At 51.0% G+C, this 9014-nt stretch overlaps 1 long non-coding RNA gene across 1 annotated transcript in view; it reads left to right on the plus strand.

The window, feature by feature from the left end:
- Nucleotides 1–9014, plus strand: part of LOC108802142 — a 15987-nt gene that overhangs the window by 5287 nt on the left and 1686 nt on the right. Inside the window, exon 2 of the long non-coding RNA XR_001942201.1 lies at nt 6119–6124. This is a non-coding gene — a long non-coding RNA (uncharacterized LOC108802142). The remainder of the gene's footprint in view (nt 1–6118; nt 6125–9014) is intronic.

Consider the following 9014-nt stretch of genomic DNA (forward strand, 5'->3'; position numbering starts at 1 on the left):
TATACCTTCCAGTCCTCATATGTGGGGGCTGCATTTGTTTTCCTTTTTTTGTTTTTCTCCTTTATTGTCACCTTATGATCTTGCCAGTAACAGACTTCCTGTCTAAGGATGACAACACCCACTGTAGTGTATCCATAGAGGAGCAGAGTTGTCATTCTAGGACAGGACGTTTATATACCTCCCCTCTCATCGTCTCTCTACCATACGGGGGAGGTGTTCCGAAGTTCACAGAGAGAACTCAGACATGACATTTCTTTTTCGCATTGTCAGCTCACCACAGGAAGGCCGGAACTCTCTGGATTTCTGGCAGGATCAAACTGGGGAGCTCCACCCTACACTACTTCACTTCCTCCACAAGATGTCCTCAGTCTTCTGAATGACCCTCGTGGTAACTCAGGACATTATGGTAAGTGTTGGGTGTCATGGGCCCGCCCCTGAGGAACCCATCACCAAGGTATCCTTTATTCACAGTGGATTCGTGCGGAGAGCAGCACTGATGTCCCGCCAGAGGAAGAAGACCTCATCACATAACAAGCCACAAAGCATCTGGATTCCCTACCCTCAGGTGATACCACCACATGGCTGAGGTCCAATCACCAGCTTCATCACATGGGAGAAGGGGGAGTGGGTCACATGCTGGAAGTTTGCACAGATTAATTTTAAATGAGGTGTTGGCATGGTGGCCCGGCGTCCTCAACAACGGGAAGGATAACGAACATCCTAAGGACCCTCGGCTAGATCGGGATACATCTTTATTACCCAATGAGGAACCTAGAATTGTGTGGCCATGGGAACCCATAAGGACGATCCACCTAGAATTGTGTGGCCATGGGCACCCATAAGGACGGTCCACCTAGAATTGTGTAGCCATGGGCACCCATAAGGACGGTCCACCTAGAATTGTGTAGCCATGGGCACCCATAAGGACGGTCCACCTAGAATTGTGTAGCCATGGGCACCCATAAGGACGGTCCACCTAGAATTGTGTAGCCATGGGCACCCATAAGGACGGTCCACCTAGAATTGTGTAGCCATGGGCACCCATAAGGACGGTCCACCTAGAATTGTGTAGCCATGGGCACCCATAAGGACGGTCCACCTAGAATTGTGTGGCCATGGGCACCCATAAGGACGATCCACCTAGAATTGTGTGTCCATGGGCACCCATAAGAACGGTCCACCTAGAATTGTGTGGCCATGGGCTCCCATACAGACGGTCCACCCAGAATTGTGTGGCCATGGGCATCCATAAGGACGGTCCTCCTAGAATTGTGTGTCCATGGGCTCCCATACAGACGGTCCACCTAGAATTGTGTGGCCATGGGCACCCATAAGGACGTTCCACCTAGAATTGTGTTGCCATGGGCACCCATAAGGACGGTCCACCTAGAAATGTGTAGCCATGGCCACCCATAAGGACGGTCCACCTAGAATTGTGTGTCCATGGGCACCCATAAGGACGGTCCACCTAGAATTGTGTGCCCATGGGCATCCATAAGGACGGTCCACCTAGAATTGTGTGTCCATGGGCACCCATAAGGACGGTCCACCTAGAATTGTGTGCCCATGGGCATCCATAAGGACGGTCCACCTAGAATTGTGTGTCCATGGGCACCCATAAGGACGGTCCACCTAGAATTGTGTGCCCATGGGCATCCATAAGGACGGTCCACCTAGAATTGTGTGTCCATGGGCACCCATAAGGACGGTCCACCTAGAATTGTGTGCCCATGGGCATCCATAAGGACGGTCCACCTAGAATTGTGTGTCCATGGGCACCCATAAGGACGGTCCACCTAGAATTGTGTGCCCATGGGCATCCATAAGGACGGTCCACCTAGAATTGTGTGTCCATGGGCACCCATAAGGACGGTCCACCTAGAATTGTGTGCCCATGGGCATCCATAAGGACGGTCCACCTAGAATTGTGTGTCCATGGGCACCCATAAGGACGGTCCACCTAGAATTGTGTGGCCATGGGCACCCATAAGGACGGTCCACCTAGAATTGTGTGGCCATGGGAACTCATAAGGACGGTCCTCTTTGAATTGTGTGTCCATGGGCACCCATAAGGATGGTCCACCTAGAATTGTGTGCCCATGGGCATCCATAAGGACGGTCCACCTAGAATTGTGTGTCCATGGGCACCCATAAGGACGATCCACCTAGAATTGTGTGTCCATGGGCACCCATAAAGATGGTCCACCTAGAATTGTGTGGCCATGGGCACCCATAAGGATGATCCACCTAGAATTGTGTAGCCATGGGCACCCTTAAGGACGGTCCACCTAGAATTGTGTGTCCATGGGCACCCATAAGGACGATCCACCTAGAATTGTGTGGCCATGGGCACCCATAAGGACGGTCCACCTAGAATTGTGTGGCCATGGGAACCCATAAGGACGGTCCTCTTTGAATTGTGTGTCCATGGGCACCCATAAGGATGGTCCACCTAGAATTGTGTGCCCATGGGCATCCATAAGGACGGTCCACCTAGAATTGTGTGTCCATGGGCACCCATAAGGACGATCCACCTAGAATTGTGTGTCCATGGGCACCCATAAAGATGGTCCACCTAGAATTGTGTGGCCATGGGCACCCATAAGGATGATCCACCTAGAATTGTGTAGCCATGGGCACCCTTAAGGACGGTCCACCTAGAATTGTGTGTCCATGGGCACCCATAAGGACGATCCACCTAGAATTGTGTGGCCATGGGCACCGATAAGGACGGTCCACCTAGAATTGTGCAGCCATGGGCACCCATAAGGACGATCCACCTAGAATTGTGTGGCCATGGGCACCCATAAGAACGGTCCACCTAGAATTGTGTGGCCATGGGCACCGATAAGGACGATCCACCTAGAATTGTGTGGCCATGGGCACCGATAAGGACGGTCCACCTAGAATTGTGCAGCCATGGGCACCCATAAGGACGATCCACCTAGAATTGTGTGGCCATGGGCACCTCTGACCATAAAGCCGGCCTCCCGTATTGTATCCTATGAAGTCTAATCATATTGAACTGACTCGTCCATACCTGAGATATACCGTTGAGTCGCGTTTGCTTATTTTCTGCAGGAACATCAGATAGAACCTAAGATATGGCTCCGGGCCAATTCTTACATATCTGAGCCATCACTCCGTCCCTGGAGGTTCTGCTCTCCAGAAAACATGGCCAGGTCTCTCTCTCTCTCTCTTCTTCTTAAAAGGTTTATAATGAAACAATTCCCCGATAAGTTACGTTATCAAAGCCAACTGCCGAGCCTCACCTTGTGCCGGGCTAATAGGCAACGACTGCTCGTCTATAAGACGGAGGTGAGGGCCTTGCGGTGGAGCTGAGACGTTTCCATGGCACGCCGATCCCTCCAAGAAGCTTTTCTTCTGCTTCAGTTTAAAGGAACAGAACGAGAAGCTCCTCGTGCAGTAAATTTCCCAGCTCGTGCCTTCCATAGACCCGGGGAGAGGGTGCCGATGAAAAGCACATGGCTGCTCACGCGTCTGTTTTGGAGGTTTTTACGTCCTTTCTTCTACTGGTCTTCATCAGCCTCCGCAAGCTTGAGATAGTCCAGGGACACTGCGGAAGCCAGGGGGATCCTGACGGTGGACCGTTACACAAGGAGGAAGTCATGGGTATCCTCAAGGCTGGGCTGAGTAGGGGTGACTGAGCAATTAAACTTTGGGGAACAATTGTAGAGATTTTAAAGGAAACCCTTTAAAGTTGGAAGCCCGAGGCAAGGCCGGAGGTCAGGTTTGATGTCTCTTGAATAGTCATCTTCAATATTTCTCAATGTGCCGTTAAAATAATACATGCTCATCTAGCCATGAAGGTTATTGGACAGGAACTTCCTGGTATAGGGTGACAACGCTCTGTACCTTGTCTCCCAGCTGTCCTCATCCGTTGTCACCTTGCCCCATGGGCTTCTGGTGGAGATTTCAATAATGCTTAACCAAACCAGACTCGGCTGGAAGCAGTGGACCCGTGATTTAGCCAGGCAGGGCAGAGCAAAGGGTGGAGGGCCTCAGAAGAAAAAGACCATCCCTATGTTACCCATCAAAAGCCCATGGGGCAAGGTGACAACGTAGGAGGACAACTGGGAGACAAGGGACAGAGTGTTGTCACCCTATAACAGGAAGTTCCTGTCCAATAACCTTCATGGCTAGATGAGCATGTATTATTTTAATGAAAATATATTTTTGGTACGTCAGGGTATGTGGAGCATGTGACCCCCCCTTCCTGTGTGGTATAACATGGTGACAGGTAGACAATCCCCAGCTTGTGGAGCTTACACAAGGATTCCTCACTTTGATCCCAAACAAAAGGAAGGTTTGTGGACACCTGACCATCACACCTATATGAGCTTTTTTGGACATCCCATTCCAAAAACCATAGGCCTCCCAACCCTGATTTTATTCTTTATGGTTTTAGGCCAACATGGCTGACCTTGGGGTGCAGATTGGTAGACCTGGGCAGGACTTACATTCCTGGATACAGCAGACCTGCCTCAAGTCCCTTCCTTGTACTAGATAGAGAAGTCCTCTGTGAAGGAAAGGGACTTGGTGGTCTGGTACACTGATCGGCATGCCTTGCCCTGTATGGTTTGAAAGCATTGGAAGACCTAAGGTGCCAATAAAAGTTAGACTTCACCCTCCAGAACCTGCGAGGAAGTGGTCTAATGTCTATAATGGGACCATATGAAGGCCTCGGGCCATCTCTGATGTTATTTAATGAATTATGGACAATGTAACAGGAGGAGCCGGAAAATACAAAGTCGGGTAGGATGAGCCAAAACTCCCGGGAGGACAGGAAGTGGGAAAGGTGTCCCCGGTCTGACTCTGTCCACCAGGATCCAGTGAAATATACACTATATTGCCAAAAGTATTGGGACGCCTTTACACGCACATGAACTTTAATGGCCCCCCAGTCTTAGTCCGTAGGGTTCAGTATTGGGTTGGCTCCGCCCTCTAATGGCATCCCAGTCTTAGTCTGTAGGGTTCAGTATTGGGTTGGCTCCGCCCCTTTGCCGCTATAACAGCTCCGCCTCTTCTGGGAAGGCGTCCACAAGGTTTAGAAGTGTGTCTATGGGAATCTTGGACCATTTGTGAGGTCAGGTACTGATGTTGGGGGAGGGGCTCGCAGTCTCCGCTCTAATTCATCCCAAAGGTGTTCTATGGGGTTGAGGTCAGGACTCTGTGCGGCCAGTCACGTTCCTCCCCCCCAAACTCAACCCATCCATGTCTTTATGGACCTTGCTTTGTGCACTGGTGCACAGTCATGTTGGAACAGGAAAGGGCCGTCCCCAAACTCCTCCCACAAAGTTGGGAGCATGAAATTGTCCAAAATGTCTTGGTGTGCTGATGCCTTAAGAGTTCCCTTCCCTGGGACTAAGGGGTGGAGCCCAACCCTTGAAAAACAACCTCCCCCCATAATCCCCCCTCCCCCAAACTTTACACTTGGCACAATGCAGTCAGGCAAGTACCGTTCTCCTGGCAACCGCCAAACCCAGACACGCCCATCGGATTGCCAGACAGAGAAGCGTGATTGGTCCCTCCAGAGACCACGCCTCCACTTCTCTAGAGTCCAGTGGCGGCGCGCTTTACACCGCGGCATCCCACGCTTTGCATTGCACTTGGTGATGTGCGGCTTGGATGCAGCTGCTCGGCCATGGAAACCCATTCCATGAAGCTCTCTACGCACTGTTGTTGCGCCAATCTGAAGGCCGCATGGAGTTTGGAGGTCTGTAGCTATTGGCTCTGCAGACAGTTGGCGACTTCTGCGCACTGTGCGCTTCAGCATGCGCTGACCCCGCTCTGTCATGTGACGTGGCCGACCACTTCCTGGCTGAGTTGCTGTTGTTCCCGGTTGCTTCCACTTTGTTATAATCTGAGTAACAGGTGACCGCGGCGGAATATTTAGTAGCCGGGAAATGTCACGGAACACCTGAATCCAATGATTTGGAGGGGGAGGGGCCCAATACTTTTGGCAATATAGTGTAGTCCAAGTCACGCTAATGAGAGTTAAAACCTCGTTAGGGTCCCGGCTCCGGGCCCCCGTGATCTGGTGCACATTGTATTACCGATGCTTCATTAACCGCCAGTCCATGGAAAGAGCCGGCAGTCTATTGTTACCTAATCCCCGATCATTAATCCCAACATATCAGACCGATGAAAACGAAAAAGTCAGATCAATAGAACTCTGCTCCGCGTCAGCCACTTAAGAAGTAAATTGACTTAACCTCTGTTCCATACCGAGTGGGAAGGTCTATAATTCACTCACGTTGGACCTGACCGTGGATCTTGTTACCACCATCAATCTCAACCATCAAGCAGGACTCCGGCCAGACATCGCTCAGCCCCGGTACAAGGATGTCAACTGGTCCAGCTGCCAAAATATTTGTCCACGAGGGCTTTTTGGACACATGAGCTGGCCATAGTCAGAACCTGTAGCTATATGGGTCACCTCCTCAGTTGTAGTGATCTATACGGGAGCCTCATCGAGGAGGATAGTGCTGTCCGCATGGGGGCCAATATTCATAGCCACGTCATTGTCCATAAGACCACCCGAGCCAGCTCCAGCCTTCTCAATCCCAGAGTGGTCTGTACAGGAGCCTCATCGAGGAGGACAGTGCTCTCCACATGGAGGCCATTACTCGTAGCCACGTCATTGTCCATAAGACCACCCGAGCCAGCTCCAGCCTTCTCAATCCCAGAGTGGTCTGTACAGGAGCCTCATCGAGGAGGACAGTGCTCTCCACATGGAGGCCATTACTCGTAGCCACGTCATTGTCCATAAGACCACCCGAGCCAGCTCCAGCCTTCTCAATCCCAGAGTGGTCTGTACAGGAGCCTCATCGAGGAGGACAGTGCTCTCCACATGGAGGCCATTACTCGTAGCCACGTCATTGTCCATAAGACCACCCGAGCCAGCTCCAGCCTTCTCAATCCCAGAGTGGTCTGTACAGGAGCCTCATCGAGGAGGACAGTGCTGTCCGCATGGGGGCCAATATTCATAGCCACGTCATTGTCCATAAGACCACCCGAGCCAGCTCCAGCCTTCTCAATCCCAGAGTGGTCTGTACAGGAGCCTCATCGAGGAGGACAGTGCTGTCCACATGGGGGCCAATATTCGTAGCTATGTCATTGTCCATAAGACCACCCGAGCCAGCTCCAGCCTTCTCAATCCCAGAGTGGTCTGTACAGGAGCCTCATCGAGGAGGACAGTGCTGTCCGCATGGGGGCCAATATTCATAGCCACGTCATTGTCCATAAGACCACCCGAGCCACCTCCAGCCTTCTCAATCAAAAAGTGGTCTATAGAGGAGCCTCATCGAGGAGGACAGTGATGTCCACATGGAGGCCATTACTCGTAGCTATGTCATTGTCCATAAGAGCACCCGAGCTACCTCCAGACTCCTCAATCCCGAAACTTTATAGAACTTAATGTTCCAAGGAGCCTGACTGTGTTCACAAGAACCCTACGTCTAGTAAGAGAGTCAAACCAATGGCCAACCAAGCCTGTATTGGTTCATATTGGGGTGACGGTAAACGGCCAACGTGTTTCGGCAGCTCTGGAACTTCCCCTTCATCAGTCTTGGTTTAAGAAATAACTGGAAAAAAAGAAGATAGACGAAGGGTAAGGGTTGGACCATGGCACTCATCAGGTGCAGCATCTTGGTGGATAAGTCCAGGATTCCACAAATCCAACCCAGCTTCTATTCTGTTGGTTTATAATGGGGTGATGTTGAACATCCAACGCATTTCGGGGGGCTCTGGCACTCACCCTTCATCAGGGCTTGGAAAGAGAGTCTTGGTTTGAGGAATAATTGGAAAAAATACATAGACAAAGGGTAAGGGTTCGACCATGGCACTCATCAGGTGCAGCGTCTTGGTGGATAAGTCCGGGGTTCCACAAACCCAATCAAGCTTCTATTGGTTCATAATGGGGTGACGTTGAACATCCAAAGCGTTTCAGGAGCTCTGGGACTTCCCCTTCATCAGGGCTCGGTAAGAGAGTCTCGGTTCAAGATAGATCGACCAACACTCATCAGGTGCAGGATCACGGTGGATAATTGACACGGCATGAAGTCCAGGGTTCCGCAAAATCCAACCAAGCTTCTGTTGGTTTATATTGGGGGGACATTGAGCATTCAATGTGTTTCAGCAGCTCTGGCACCTCCCCTTCATCAGGGCTTGGTAAGAGAGTCTTGGTTCAAGATAGATCGACCAACACTCATCAGGTGCAGGATCACGGTGGATAATTGACACGGCATGAAGTCCAGGGTTCCGCAAAATCCAACCAAGCTTCTGTTGGTTTATATTGGGGGGACATTGAGCATTCAATGTGTTTCAGCAGCTCTGGCACCTCCCCTTCATCAGGGCTTGGTAAGAGAGTCTTGGTTCAAGATAGATCGACCAACACTCATCAGGTGCAGGATCACGGTGGATAATTGACACGGCATGAAGTCCAGGGTTCCGCAAAATCCAACCAAGCTTCTGTTGGTTTATATTGGGGGGACATTGAGCATTCAATGTGTTTCAGCAGCTCTGGCACCTCCCCTTCATCAGGGCTTGGTAAGAGAGTCTTGGTTCAAGATAGATCGACCAACACTCATCAGGTGAAGGATCAGGATGCGAGCAGCATATTCTGCAAAATCCATTGAAGGTCGGGTGCCCCCCCCGAAACACGTTGGCTGTTTACCTCCTCAATAGACTTTTTGGTTGGTTCGGTGATCTTATTGAACTTGTGCCTTGTGGACGTTCCCCCAGCCCCCCCCGAGTCTTCTGGTGATGGGTACTCTCCTTGTATGTGAGCAACCTCACCAGAGCTTTCCACATAACGACTTTCCACCGACGATGAGACATTGAGAAGATCCGGAGCCCTATATACATTCTATTTGTCTCATTGTATTGGAACTACCTAACCGTCACTGATTTCTGGTGTCACATTGGATTAAGGGCTTCGTACAGACAGAAGCTGCCCCGCCCGACCCCGCGAGACCCGACGTGACGGTACT

This window comes from Nanorana parkeri, unplaced genomic scaffold (genome assembly GCF_000935625.1).
Source record: "Nanorana parkeri isolate BGI_ZX_2015 unplaced genomic scaffold, ASM93562v1 scaffold2678, whole genome shotgun sequence".
NCBI lineage: Eukaryota > Metazoa > Chordata > Amphibia > Anura > Dicroglossidae > Nanorana > Nanorana parkeri.